At 28.2% G+C, this 16,298-nt stretch overlaps 1 protein-coding gene across 2 annotated transcripts in view; it reads left to right on the top strand.

Annotated features, from left to right (window-relative positions):
• The first annotated feature begins 3,675 nt into the window (after positions 1-3,675).
• The window catches only part of LOC119677884 (mucin-19), a 450,187-nt gene continuing 437,564 nt past the window's right edge, over positions 3,676-16,298 (top strand). For both annotated transcript variants that reach the window (XM_038089443.1, XM_038089442.1), the window contains exon 1: positions 3,676-4,067. The gene's annotated coding sequence lies outside the window, so the exon portion shown is untranslated. The remainder of the gene's footprint in view (positions 4,068-16,298) is intronic.

Below are 16,298 nucleotides of genomic sequence, written 5' to 3'. Positions count from 1 at the left end.
AAAAATAACTTATTCTTAATTAATTTTTAAATATATATTTAAACTGCAAACAGTTTAAACTGCAAACAAAATCATACTTTGTGCCGCAATTTATATACTCGGCGGTGAATTTCTTTTATTAGTGGTTGCGCGCATACAACAAATTATCCCCCCACTTTGCTACGAAAAGCAGCTAGCGGGTTCATAATAATCATCATCTGTGCATTAGCAACTATAAAAACAAAAACAACAACAACCACACTAAGAGCAAGCATAACAACATAGTGGCACAGCATTGCTTTAACATTTTCATCAAACAAAAGATAAGCAAGCGGAGAAAAAAACAAAAACAACAGCAAAATCACACAAACAAAACAAATAAAAAGAGAGTTATTGTATATCAACAATATGTTGCAAGCATAACCGGATTGCGAAGACCACTACACGTTAAACGTTTTCACTGTGTTTTACTCTCTTAAGGTCTCTCGTTCTCTTTCGTATTTTGCTGATATGACAGTTTCTTCATATACGTTAAGTGCAAAAAAAAATGTGTAAAGATACTACTGTTGGGTAACAATGTTTAACCCAAAGCGGCGGTCACTAAATGCTAGTGTTAATTTCTATAAACACATAAATTATTTATGTGTTACAAAGTAAAAGAATTGAATCTGTAATAGTTAAAAAAAAGTTATTTCAAAATCTTTGTATGACGTCGTGTAGAAAAAAATCAGACATTAGTGCAAAAGTCTGACGGTGAGTTCGTTGTGCTCGTAGTAATCATAATTTTTGTTTCGTTCTTCTCAACGGTGTTTTCTACTCTTTTTGTTTCCTTTTTATTTTTATGACAGCTTTAAAATGATACCTTACTGCAGGGGTGGGCAACAGCTTATCTTAAAATCTGTAAAGTGCTTGTTAACCACTTCGCCTTAAGTGAGAAAAAGTAGTAGAACAAATAAAAAAATTTTAGTTATTATTTTGTGAAAAAAAAATTAAATAATTAATGTATCTATATTTCAATAAAAAGTTACTTAACCGGGCTTAAGGTCAATTATTTAAAAACTTATTATTAATAAGTAAAACTTACCATGTTATTGTTAATATTTTTGTTTATATTTAAAAAAAGAAATATTTTAATAAAAATATTTCGGACTAATTCGTAGACCATTATCAGTATACACGTTAAAAAAAAGAAAAAATTATTTAACATTACATGTAAATAACCGCCTTTAAGCCCGTTTAAATTAAATTTGAAATATAAAATATAAAGAACAATAAAATAAAAAAAAAATTATTTATAAAAAAGAATTATATATAAACAATAAAATTAAAAATAAAAAAAAATTGTATATAAAAATAAAATTAAAAAGAAAAAAAAATTATGTATAAAATAACAAATATTTCATAAAAAAAATAAAATAAAAAAAAAAGAAATTTAAAAAAAATAAATTTAATTTTTTTAATTTCGGAACAGATGAAATTTATAGTTTCACTATTCACACTGTCAAAAAAAAATTAGTTAAGATCACTGTATAAGAAAGAGTAAATTTACTCTTCTACTTAAGAAAACAATAAAGAGAGGCATTATTTCTTATACAAAATATAAGAGTTAAGTTTTCTCAATTGGAAGCAACTCTGAAAGCTTCATATGGTAGTTATTTAGAAGAACGTAGTTTAACCCAAGAATAAAGTTCTTCCATATAAAGATTTTGTGGTATTAATACCGAATTTTAAAAAGAATGTATGCAATATACTGATGTTTTCAGAATGATCTACTTTTAGTGATTTTTATAATAAGTCTAATCTAAGTTTTTGATATGCACTCGCAAAATGTTCAATACTTGGTTTGTAGTGCTGAAAAGAATACACTTAATAGGTTTAATTTAAATTTGCTGTTTGCACTAGCAAACTTTTTAAAACTTTCTAAATAGTAATGTAAAAAATGTACTTAATGGGTCTAATCTAAATTTGCTATATGCACATGCAAACCTTTAAATATTCTACATATACTTACAAAGTTTTCAATGCTTCCCATATAGTGATGTATGTAATTTACTTCATGATGAATTTTAATAAAATTTAGTACTTAAAAGTACTCGTAAAAGTTAATATTTGTAAAATGCAATATAGGTTCTTAAAATTCTCCAAAAATTTGAATTTAAAAATTTGAAAAAGTAGAATGTATTGAAAAATCACATTTCTGAATTTTAAGATTTTTTGTAAGATTTGAATTATTTACTGATACAATTCATCAAATGAATGATAAGTTATATTAATCGTTTTTATCATTTTTGCTTTCCAAATGTTAAATATTTAATTTCGGCATATTAGCAACCGTGTTTTTACCTACCATTATTCTAGATGATACCTATTAATAGCGGTGAGTTGGAGAGGTATATCTCCTTGAGTTACTCTACTCTAGTGACTACCAAGTATTGCTTATCAGAGATCTGGTATAGATTAGGTGGGAGTTGCGGCCTTGTTCCCAAAACCCAATTAAACTCAAGCAGTATCCCCTTGCAATAACGCGAGATTCAGTATAAATGTCACATGCTTGGGCTACAACAAACAATCAAAATAATAAATCGTGTTTTGAACAATATTCCTACCCTATTTGGAATATCAGAAGAAAAAAAAATGAATAGAAATTGTCTTGTCTTTAGAAACTAGAGTCAAATTCTGGTTCAATTTAACAAGTCGTATATCTTATGATCACAAATTGGTACTTTTATCCATATATTATAAGTGTAATATTCTTATATTTTTCTATATACAGCGTGACATATGTCTTATGATATAAATCGAAGATTTCAAGCACGAAGTTAGTACATTATATCCGTATGCATATGTATCAAAAGTGTTGTAATCTTCTAGTTTTCTATATTTGCCAAAGCTTATATCATATGATCCATTTACATACGAATCAAAAGTATAATAATCTTCTAGTTTTCTATATTTAGCAAGGCATATATCTTATGATCATAAATCGAAGATCTAAAGCACGTAGTTAGTAAAATACATCCATATACATATGTATCACAAGTATACAAGTATTACAAGTATACAAGTATTACAATTGTAATATGCTTCTAGTTTTTTAGATTGCAGACGATCGACGATCGATGGAGACTTACAAAATCTAATCAATTATTTTGGCAATCAAAGATCGATTGATAAACGCCTATTATTTAGCACTGAAGATTTTAAAGCGCAATGAAGCATTAATAGTATTTCGCGCAGTGTAGTTTTAACAGCACTTAAAAAAATAATGCCCCATATGGCATAAGTCTGCCCACCCCTGCTTTACAGCTTTTTTGTGCTTGTCGCACTCAAAGCAAAAGGTTCTTAATTAATAAAATAAATTTTCACCCCCGCTCTTCTATTCTCTCTAGCAACACAAAAGCATAAAAGTAAACGAACTTTGCGTTCAGCGCTTGTGTATGTGCGGCTGTTTGTGCTTTTTATTGTAAAATAAATTACTATAAAGTTCATTAAAGCAACACAACGGAATTTACATTCAAAATAAAAAGCAAAAAACAAAAAAAAGAAAATAGAAAATAAAATAAACAAAATAATCAAATAAAAAGAAGAAAGAAAAAAAGAAAAGAAAGAAAAAAGTGCACGGAAGCTTTGAAAATACTATTGCTTTAGTAAACGCACATAAACAAATGCCAATAAAAAAAAATCTATTAAAAAATTTAATTGTGTGTAATAATTTTTAAAATAATAAAAAGAATCTTATATCACATTTAATAAAACATTCAATTTAAATGTGTTTACAATTCATAGATTCATAAAAATCTAATAAAATTCAAAATAAAACGAAAAACGTTGGAATTTTTAATAAATCCTGTACACAACAAAAACACAAACCATTGGCTTAATGCAGCAACTGTCACCAACAGCAAAGCAGCGTAACAGCATAACAGCATAAGAGCTTAACAGCACCACCAGTCCAGCATTTTACGTTTTTATGGATTAACATATTCAACACACACACACTTTTCCCTCTTCACATTTATGTAAAGGAATATAAGCTGGGGAAAACTGCAAGCACACATGAGTTAGGATTATTTTGGATTTATAAAAAGGTAATGCCTGCCATGTTCCTCACACGTAAGAGCAACATGCGTACTTGTTCGTTCGCATGTGCACGAGAGCACAAAAAAAAAATTATAAAATTTTTGTACATGTTTGCTTTGTTCTTTTTTCGGTTTAATTATTTGTTTTAAACAACCTTCTTTTTTTTTTGGTGTAAAAATTGTGGCTTTTTGATTAATGTGTATGTTTATGTGTGTGTGCAGTGTGTAGTGTGTAGCGCCGCTGCGTGTTTTGGCTGTGTTAGACATAATTCATTGTTTGATTTTGTTTGGCGTTAGGTTTTAAGTTGCGTTGTTCTTCATGTTATTGTTGTTATTAATTTTTTTTATGGGCATTCCGATCATGCATTAGCAGCATGCATGTTGGCTCGTTTGGTTAAGCTGGGGGAGTATAAATTCTTTTGTAGGCAGGTAATTGAAAAGAATTCTGTAAAATTAATATTTTTAATGAGTTTTTTTTGCTTATCTGCTTCTGTTTAAATTGTAAATAATTTTTTTTCTTAATGAATTATTTAATTTTAATGCTAATGTTATAATAAATAAAATATCAATAAGAATTCATCACACAATAAAGTAAATAAAAATAAAGGTTTTCATTACTCGATCGACTTATTTCCTTAGTTTTCCTAACATAATAATAAAAAAACATCAAATAATAATTTGTTGTCTATATTTTAAGGCTTGACGAGAGCCTTTTACTGCACTTATGTATGGATAACAACAATAGTTACTAATTATAATGTCAAGCTCCCTACATGATTAGAGTTATAAAAAGAATAGGCAATCGCTAGGTTAAGCTGACGACTTTAAGTAAATAATGTATGAAATATGAATTATTATTGCATGTTTTTAAATTATTTATAAAGAATTCTATACTACATCAAATAACAATTCTCAAGATAACATTGGAGATAGATCCATTGCTCTACACTGCATAGAAATCTGAAAAAAACATATAAACTTCTCCATTTCAATAAAAGCTTACGTCGTATTATACATTTTTCCCATATTCTAAAACTAATACATCAAATAAAATTTCTTAGAAAATATCTTTAAGGTAGACATATTTCCACAAGTAACATATGGAACAGAAGAAAACTAACCAATGTATTTATATTCGCTAGGTGCCTATATCTCGGTCCATACCCTTCCTTATATAATAAAAACTTAAATCATACATTATTTCTTAAGATATATCATAAAGACATATTTCCTGCTCTATATAATAAAATATATCCTTATAACAGACTCGTTTCCTTATCAAATAGATGAAGAGAAAAAAACCATACAATGTGTTCATGCTCATTAGAAGTCTATGTCGTCGTACATTGTATTACCCAAATTATAATAATAATATATATTAAATTTGATTTTAACTATTGTTTTAACAAAGAAGTTCTAAACAGATTTGAATTAAATAGTATTGACTGAATGTTAATATATTTTTCCTCTCAGTAACAGAACTGAGAGAACGGTGGAATTATGGTAAAGATCCCAGTTGACAATTTGATCTACAGATAATACACTGCAGAAAACTGCTAAAAAATATTATTTTTTATTATATTTATTTTTCACATCAATAATAAGCTTAAAAATTTTCACATCATTGTTGTTGTTGTTGTTCTTTGTTTTTTTTTTAAATATAGTTTGCACTTTGCATAGTTGTAAAATTATTACTGTGACAGGTCGAATAAATATATTATGCATATTTTAACAATAGACTAAAAACACAAATTGCAATCAACAATCGACAAATAAATGTTCCGTTTCTTAAAACATATTCAGTATAAAAGTATAATTATGGTATAATGATTGTGGTTGGTAAGAATAATGGCACACCATAAACTGTTGCTTAAGATATACATATAAAATAAATGTTAATTACAAGTACAGTGTCTCTCAGAAAAAGAAGAAGAGATAGACAATAACAGTTTCATCGAGTTAGTTTCGCTCCTATATTGTATTATATTTCTTATGACTCTATGGAACACTATGAAAAAATACTTTAACAATATATATGGTCATTACAGACCGCTAACCAGCTTGAATAGTGGCTGGTTTGTTGTCGTTAGTAATACCGAGTACCTTCATATCGTTGATTACCTGTTCTTTCCACCGAATATGTGGAGATCCTCTATCATGTTTTTCACCAACAGGTATGGAATCAAACACCTTTTTAGCCGATATGATATGACTAAGCCAACAAAACCACTGCACTTTTATGCATTTAATTATGTCAAGTCGCGATATAATCCATACAGCTATGAATTTGTCTAATTGGATACTCGTTGCCAATATGTAAGGGATCATAGAGCATCTGAAGAATGTTTCTCTAGAATGGTTTTTTTTATCACTATTGGTTATTGTTCAAGCTGTTGCGCCATACAGCATGACCAGACCCATTCCGTCAATATTTTTCACCTGTCACCCTCAAGGACAAAAAGACAAATATCCGATTAATTAAAATTATATATAAGATCTATAATAAGTATAAATAGTTTATAAATTGCATAGATGTTTTTAATATTAGGAATTCTCCTGATGAAGGTAAAAGTGAATTTGCCGAAATACGTACTAAAAATGACGCTCTAAATAAAATTAAAATATCTAAAAAAAACAAAACCGACTTTAAAATGATAAAAGACTTGTAAAGCGTGACTTTTGTTTGTCGAGAGGGGTCTTCAGGTCTTAATAATATACTTAAATGATAGTAACAACTGTTGCAGGTGTGTTTCTTCGTTCATTCTCTAGGTTGACATCAGTTTTGGTGTTTATGTTGGTTCCCCAATATACAAAGTCGTTCACAACTTTGAACTTATAGTTGTCAACAGTTACGTGGGTCCCGGAACGATGAGAAAATTTATTTGCTGATAGAAAGTATATTGTTTTTTCCTCATTCTCCACAAGATCCATTTGTATCGCTTGTTTTTCTTAGTTGGAAAGAGCTTACATATAAAGGACACCAAATTTAAGAACTCTTATTTTTCATCGATAATTTTCCTCTATTTAATTACAACAATAACACATAATCTGAAAACTTTAACTTTTTTAAATAGTAATAGAATTTTATTATGTCATTACTCTAAAAAAAATATTTTTCGCCATTCATCCTGTTTCATTTCATTTAGAGCTACATACATACGATACTGAATTTAATGCGTTCGTTTTCTAAACATTTTGCGCATACAATCGGTCTTAGTGGCATGAGCTATTGTCGCATAAGCTATGCGATAAAAAATTGATGTCACTGGAGCACAATACTCTTTCCTTTTCTATAAAGTTTTTATAGCCCTAAGTACCGTTTCCCTTGCTGACTTGTGTGAATCTTCTGACAATATTTTGACATGCATATTTAAGATACTTTACACCATTTGCCATAAAAGTGTTACTCTCGTAGCTTAACCGGCTCCCATAAATATTTTAATACGTCATAAAATCGGTACGCATTTGCATATAAAGCATTTATTTGTTATTCAAAATATTCACTGGAATAAATATATGGCCATAAAATATTTAACAAAAACAGTATAATTAAACAAACTAATTATTGATTTTAGATAAAAATAATTTATTCCACTCATAAAAAAATGTATATTAATTCAATTTATATATTTTTTTTAATTTAAAATAAGCACCACTTTTATTTGCACAGAAAAAAATTTAAAGAAATAAAACAAATAAAGAAATAAAACACAACAAAAAAAGTAACAATTCCCATGAATAAAAAAAATAACAATAAACGGCAACAACAATGTCAAGACAATGTTATCTTGTTGCTTAATGATGCCCGCACAAGCAGCGACAGCGGCGGCGGTGGCAGCGGCAACAACAGAAATGGTATCGTCTCACTTCGCGCAATATGTGTCAGGGTTCGCCCCCATCATACCAAGTTTAACCCAACAAGATTTGTGCTTGTGCTTGTGTTATTTCATTTTGTTTTTGTTTTTGTTTTGCTTTTGCTTTTGTTTGTGCTCATGTTCTTTTCCTTTTCAACAGACAATTTTAATAAGTCAATGAATTTATTTATAATTTTGGGTGTGTTTAACGTTGTTTTATAGAAAAAAAATGTCTTTGATTTTTAATCCAATTTTCATAATTCTACATATTTTTTTTTGATGTTGGCTATTTGCATTTTACAAGTAAATTTATTAAGCGATTTATTTAATCTTTTTTTGTGGTTTTTCGGATTACAAATAAATTATGTGGCATTTACGTTGTTAGAAAATAAAAAAAAAAATATAAATATTTTTCATTTCTTGAGATATTTTAAAAATTGGTAAAATAGTAAATATAATTAATTAATATTGCTTTTGATTGGCAAATCTAGAGTAAGTTTTTGACCCAAGATTTACTCTTAGGCCGTGTGCGAGCTTGAGTAAATTGATTGTAAATGTAGGGAAATAGAATATTATGTCGGTATGGCAGCGAATGTTGGTATTTACCAGAATTTTGAGTAGGGTAAATTAGATAAACAAAAAAAAAAAAATTTTTTTATAAGATGTTTAATAATTAGATAAATATATTTAAAAACTTTTAAGCAAATATAATAAATAAGTGCAATAAATAAATAAATATTTACAAAGTGCAGTGCATAAAATCTCTAGGAAATTCCAATTTGCTTTACCTTAATTTACTCGAACTCCCACACGGTTTTAGTACAGTTTTCATTTTTGATTGGTATATTTGGGGTAACTTTTTCAATAGAGATACACTTTTTAAATCAATTTTCATTTTCGATTGGTAAATCTCGAGTGAAATGTATAACATTCGAGATTAATTTATGATACTTTAGATATTTTGTCAGAGTAGTAAGATTAACAGCTGCTTTGTATCATTTGACAGATAAACTGTAATTTGATTCGATTAATGTATTTGTGATTATGTAAATTACTACTAACACGAATAAAAAAATTTAAGAACACTCTAAAAATGTTCGATGGGAAACATAATTTGACAGATTGAGAGTAAATCTTGATTAAATCTAGATTTACCATAAGTATGAATTGCAGTCAATAACACTACTCCATATCAATTAGGATTTAAATCCCTTCACTCTACTCACGTATGCGGTCAATTTACGATTATTCAAGCAAAAAAATTCAATAAAAGTATACGACAACGATTGTATAGACCATGAATAACAATCACGAAAAAACCATATGTTAAGAGTGTTTTTTTTTTGTGGTAGGTGGAAAGCATCGATAGGCACAATGTGAGAAATTAATCAACTAAAATCACCTCTTAGAAATACAAAATGGCATATTTCAGTCATTGGTCAGAAGCTGAAACTCCTATCCAGTGATTAAAAAAAATGCAGACATTACAAAACAGAAGGCTTAGCATTTAGACAAGAAATATATATGTGAGCTAAGAAATATATATGTAAGGGAAGGAAGGAAGGATCTTCTTTTTAGGTAGTAATTACTGACTAAGAGTAAACTCTCTACAAAAAGTTGTTTTAATGACGAAATCGACGACATCGTCGAAGAAAAGTATCAAAAATTAAGATAACTTGTGCCTCATGTCATAAAGCAGGTCGATAGAAAATGGAGCTGAGTGAAGAATATCTGGGGCAAGATTATGACACCTAGTAAAGTATCTTCCCGCTAGGGATAACAAAAAGTCATCTAATCGTTTGATGTTAGAAGACTTCCAGATAAAAGTGTTAAAAAAATGTCTGACATTGGTTTTGAAGCACCTTTCTTTCAAACGCTCATAGATGTTCCATATGAGCGAAAAAGTTTCTGGATTAAATGGAAAATAAGCCTGCAAAGAGTGACAGTATTAGTTGTAACAGGTCAGTCGTTTTATAACAGTATAATCGATTGTTGTAGAAGTTAGTAATTGACAATAGTGATATGACTCTTTATACAATATGCCTTTCGGTCATGACCGTAAAAAACTTAAAATTGCTGTGATCATACGTCACGGTTCTAAATAGAACTGCTTTTGGATTTTATTAAAAACGACACATGCGCATATGAGTATATCGAATTTCAAATAGAATCTATTCAATAGAATATATCAAATTTTTAGAATCATATTTTTAAGTGGTTTATCATAAAAATCTCTTTATTTATAAGTGTATGCATGTTTGCTATATATCTTTTAGTCCATTCCAGTCGGCTTTTGATCAGTGCGTGATTTAAATTAAGCATTTGTTGCCAATAGTGTTGTACATCAACGGTTTCGTCGAGCTTTAAGCGTTCATAATATATAATACATTTCTGGTCCTACAAAGCATGGTTTTTCGATTTTTCAAAATGATGTCGCAAATTCTAATCGCTGGAACGTGTTCCCAATATGTTTCTACCGGCAAAAGATGATTTTTAACTAACTTTTTCTTTTGATTAAAAGATAAAAGCAATGCGTGCCGCAAATGTTCTTTTCAGACACAAAATTCGATATAAACTCAAATTGTGTGTGTTTATAGTTTAATGTCTATTGAGCAAAGTGACATATGTGGCGCCATCTCTTAGTTAAACCGAAAGAAAGCTATGCATATACCTGGTATACATACTATACTATACTATATATATACATAATGAGTTCATGTACACTATATAGAAGTAAAACGATAAGTTTATTGATTTTATTTTATCTTAAACAACTTTTGCATTATAAGTAATTATTTCTGAAGCTATACGTTGAATAATTATTTTAAAAAAAATTAAGAGATTTATTATTATACTTTAAACGAAAGGCAACTTTCATTTATTTCTTAATTACACATTATTAATTTAATATTTTACTTTTTTGAAGTAAATGTAATTCTACTTAATCTCACATAAAAATAGTAAATCATATGTAATTATTCATAAACATTAGCCGCAGTATCTCTTAGTGCAAACTATGCGCATTTAATCTTTTTATAAATACAATTAAATAGATTTATGTATATATATCTGTGGTATATATTGTACATATATCTATGACAAAAGCAAAAAGCAAAAAAAAATATATAAGCTGTAGTTAAATTACTTTGAATGTTCACATCACGCAAAATGCAAATCACTTTTAAATATTCAAAAAACGTTCTTGCCGTTGAGGTACATGAATTACACGCTTAAGCATATTTATCTGCTACTGTGCCGCTGCAGCGTTGAATCGTGGAACCGCGTTGAGCTACTCTAAATAATAAATTTCAATAAATTTTAATTAAATATACTGAAACTAGTTTTTCTTCTTGAATCTTTTTTGCTGGTTTATTATAATTCATTTTTTACTTCTTTGGTTTTTTGCCTGCCTTCTTTAATTGTAGCAGATAAATCAACTTTTTTGCCTCTTATTTTTTTCTTATTTTTTTTTTGTATTTTATTTTTTTTTTTTGTATTTGTTTGTTTGTCTAAGCATTTGTCGCTGCTATTTTATAGATACCAGATACCAGTTACCAGATATCAGATACGAGCAATTTACTTTTGCTTTGTGCGGCTTAGTGCTCTATCAACGATACCATCTATCAATGGGATTGGGATTGGTAAAGTTGAAATTGTTGTCGTCATCGTCATCGTCAACGACATCGCCATCGCCATCGACATCCATATCGACATCGACAAAGACATCGTCAAAGTAGTCGTTATCATTATCGTCTTCATTTCTATCATGTGCAAGCATTTGACTTTGTCAGCTTGTACGCCTGATTAAATTTAATTGATTTGTTCAATTTTACTAATTGACAACCAATTCAATTTTGTACGTTAAATATATCTAACAAAAAAAAAAAATAAAAAAAATAAAATAAAAAAAGAGTTGTGTAAATAAACTGAATACAATATTGTTTGTAAGTGATAAGTATTTTGTATAAGAAGATTTTATCAGATATTCTGTACAATATGACATTTATGTTTTTTTCGTTGATATGTTACGTATTTAAAATTAAAGAAATCAATAAGATTGTAATTATTTCAATTAGAAAAGTGTTATAAGTCAGTTATAAATAATATCAGCTTACTTAATTGTGCTATTTAAAGAACGCAAGTAATAAATTTTTCATGCCTTAGCCGCTATATTATATATGTAATCATACTTACTGGTGTACCGTATAATTAAAATAGTATAATTATGAATATATATTTCATATATATATTATATCTTTTTTTTTTTGTTGATTGAGCTAATTAGCGAGGTGACAATGTCAACTTGTTTTTATTAAAAATTTAACTCATTTATACGTTAACAGAATAGTTCCATTGTGCTACCATGAAAACGCGATTTGACACGTTGTAGAAAGCATGCTAGTTAAATAATGTTATTATTGTTAGCAGCAAAAATCATAGAAAACATGTTAGTTAAATAATGTTATTCTTACCAGTAAAAATCAAAAAAATATAATGACATGCATTTCTATGTTTTTGGTTAGCAGTTGAAAGCATGTTGGTTAAATAATGTTATTATTGTTAGCAGCAAAAATCATAGAAATATAATAACATGTATTTCTGTTTTTGGTTAGCAGAAAACGGCAAAAACATAGAAATATACTGACATGCATTTCTATGCCTTTGGTAAGCTGTAGAGGGAATGTTAGCTAAATAATGTTATTATTGTTAGCAGCAAAAACATAGAAATATACTGACATGCATTTCTATGTCTTTGGTTAGCAGTAGAGTAAATATTAGTTAAACAATGGGCATATATAATATAATAGTACATAAATAATGCCATGCATTTCTATGTTTTTGGTAAACAGTAGAAAGCATATAAGTTTAATAATATTTTTATTAGCAGCAAAAATTATAAATACATATATAATGACATGCATTTCTATGTTTTTGATTAGCAGTAGACCGGCAGCGTTACAGCTGTCATCATTATATTTCCTGCTCATGAGTTCAGTTTGTGAGTACAAACGGTTAAAAAATAAATTGCATATTTTACAAATATGATCTTTTGGTATTTTAACCCATTCCTGAACAATGGGTTTGAAATCTGGTCTCCTAATCTGATGTTCAGCTAATAGAAATTTTGTTTTATTTCAATTTTTTTTGGAAATATCTGTGTTTGCGCGTCTTCATAATTGATTTCCAACTGGAAGAATATTTGTTCTACTACAAATTATCTGGAATTTCTCTCTTTTTGTTTTGTTTTTTATAATAGTTTCACAAATACTATTATTATAGATATTATTTATTTGCCGATTTTAAATGTATATTTATCATTTATAAGTAGTTGAGTTCTTCCTCTCTAGACAGAGTATGTATATTAAAGTTCTATATGCATTACAATTTGTTCTATCGTGACAATTTGTATCGTTAACGTCCTGTTAACCTGTTATTTTGCGTTACTGCTACACTTATTGCGAATGATCAAGAGAGCCCATTTTGTATAAAAATTACGGTGAAGGCTTTATGGTATTTGCCGTTATTCTCAGTAGTCATACTAAGTTTCTATTTAACTTTTCTTGCTCCTCCAGATTAATGGTCTAATCATGACGTCGAACGCTTTCTTAAAATCATTTTTACACTTTAACAGTTATCCATAAAGAGTTGGTTTGTGTTTATTTTCTGTACATCTCTATTTTTTCAAATATTTATTGAAGGTTGAACATTTCAGAGATTGTGAATATATTCAATGAAAACCATGCTTATCATTTGCTAATTATCGTTTTATCGTTTCAATTAATATAGGTATTCAAAAGTTAATTCAAAGTTAATTTGAAAATATTTTATTGAAAAAATTCATTACATCTAGCGTACTTGTAAAATGACCAATTAAATTGGTTAAATTAAATTAAAAACCAATTAAATTGGTTTTAGTAGTAATAAAATAGCAATAGCTTATTAGACACACTATCTCAATCAATGACAGTGTTATGAAAAATTTACTAAGTACGCTTGATAGGGAAAGTTTACGTACCTATATATGATATATGTACTAATTTTACAATAAATTATCTCTAAATTATTTTATGATTGTATATCTTATGGTGATATTACTACATCCACCATTAGAAAACTTCAAACATTTCAGAGAGTATGCCAAAGTACACCTAAGTTATAGGTCTGCAATTGTTTAGTTTTATTGAGGCTAATATTAATTCAGAATTGCACCAACTTTAAATAAATAAAATATATGTTCATTCATGAAGATATGCTGAACTTTAAAGTATATATCAATAAAATCAACTGAATGACTCAATAGCATATATCAGTGAAACATTTGTTATAGTGAATCACCCAAATGTTTACTGAGACTATTGCGTAAAAGCGTTTTAGATACAAGCTAGCGTTTCAACAAGCAGAGAAGAAAAAAACTTGTTTCACAGAACTTCCAAAGAAAAAATATTTTAATAAATTTTTCTAAATTAAACCCTTGGCACTAACAGTCTCAAAAAATTTATTATGAATAATAGAATATAACAAATAATTCCAAGACCACTGATGATGGGTATTTGGCAATATTCGGAACAGCTGTATTGTCAGCTAAGAATTCAATTAATAAAAATTTAGTTGTTATAATTCTCTACTATTCGAAACCTCTCTAATAAATTTTTCTATAAATTTATAAAAATTCCTTTAATTTTTCACAAATTTATTTTTGGAGTAGTAAATGCGGCTTATAATATATTATTAAAATCTTTTAAAACTAGATTAGAAATCTTTGGAGCTTCTTTCTGACCTCCAAAGTTCACTTTCACTTAATGGAAGAGTCGTGCATTTTAGAGTTATTTATACATTAACCACTGCGGTTCTTTCACGAATACTTTTGGTCTTCATAAAAACAACACTAGTCTAGTGTTGTACAATGGGTCATTATTTGAGCACAAGGGGGTTTTAATCACAAGATCGCCCCTGCAACGTAATCTCTATTTGTATGAAATTAACTTAATATTATAATATGTAAAGTATTATCCAGTCCAAAAAGCATGAAGTAGACGGAAAGCATTATAAGTCTCGTGTAAGACTTCAACCAATTAAAAGTAGGTTTTATAAATGATTTGTAGAAGATATACAACACAGTGAAGATCCATTGTGGTGTAAAGCATTACAAGTCTCGTGTGAGTCTTTAACCCATTAAAACTAGATTTTATAAATGATTTTTAGAGCATATATAGCACAGTGAAGATCCCATGATATTCTATAAGAACTTATTATTTGATTTTATTATTAATAATTATGATTCGATTTAGGTAGTTTATGTTGGGTTCCGTGAGCAAACTCTTTAAATCAATCCTGTGCGTTGAGTTCCAGAAATATATTTCTTCACTCATATCTAAATAGCATTTTCTATTTATCTTTTGTGCAGTATTACTAGAGAGATAAACGTTGATTTATTTTCTTCAAATATCTTATATGTCTCTAATAAAGTTATAATATATTTTTTATAATATTTGTTAAATAATTTAAATACATTTTATACGCTCAAATGTGGGTTCTCATAAACTGTATCGCTTTTTAAGGCTCAGTTATTCGGTATAAGCAGTAAGAACTTAAATCAAAGCGAAATGCATAACCAACCACACCTAGTATTTAATAGGAACGAAATAAATAAAAGCGGCGAAATTTGTTTATATCGTTCTTATCGAGTACACAGTTATACCTAGGTTGTGCATTTCGCTTTGGCTTAAGTTTGACTACGTTCTTACGGTACGTACCGACTAACGGAGTCCTAAATGAGTTTAGTTCTATATAAGTGGAGCTCGCAGAATAAGATTAACTTATAGTTAACCTTTAGATTTTATTATAATAATATTAAAATTATATTGTTGTAATATAATTTTTAATGTAAATATAAGTATATTTAACTGTTTAACACTAAATTTAAATTAAATGGTTTACAAAACGAAAAAAAAAACAAAATGAATCTGTTGATATACTCAAAGTCTGTCCCCTCATGACTTAACATGTCGTGAATTGCATATTTAATAAAATCAAAATGTAAATGAATGCAGATCAGGTAAAAATATCTTTAATAATTTGAAAAAATTATGATAGTTCACGCCTTTATTTATCCGTAATATTTCATTGTTAAGTCCACTAAGCTCCACCGAAAATGAAAACACTATTTTTGTGTGTGTTTTGTCTGCAATCAAATTCGTGTTAAGCACTAAATTAAATTTAATTGCTGCGGGAGCGGTTAATTTCGACCAACGCAGCTTTGAGAGTCTGCGCGTAAAAAACGGTTCCAAAATGAAAAAGAAGTTCCAAATACCCAAACAGAAAAAAAAAATAAGTTGAAGATTATTAATAAAAAATATTAAAAATTTTTAAAATTGAATTAAAATGA

Source organism: Teleopsis dalmanni, chromosome 2, assembly GCF_002237135.1.
Source record: "Teleopsis dalmanni isolate 2A chromosome 2, ASM223713v2, whole genome shotgun sequence".
Classification (NCBI taxonomy): domain Eukaryota; kingdom Metazoa; phylum Arthropoda; class Insecta; order Diptera; family Diopsidae; genus Teleopsis; species Teleopsis dalmanni.
The sequence above is the reverse complement of the archived record's forward strand: the minus strand, read 5'-3'. Positions and strand labels throughout refer to the sequence as shown.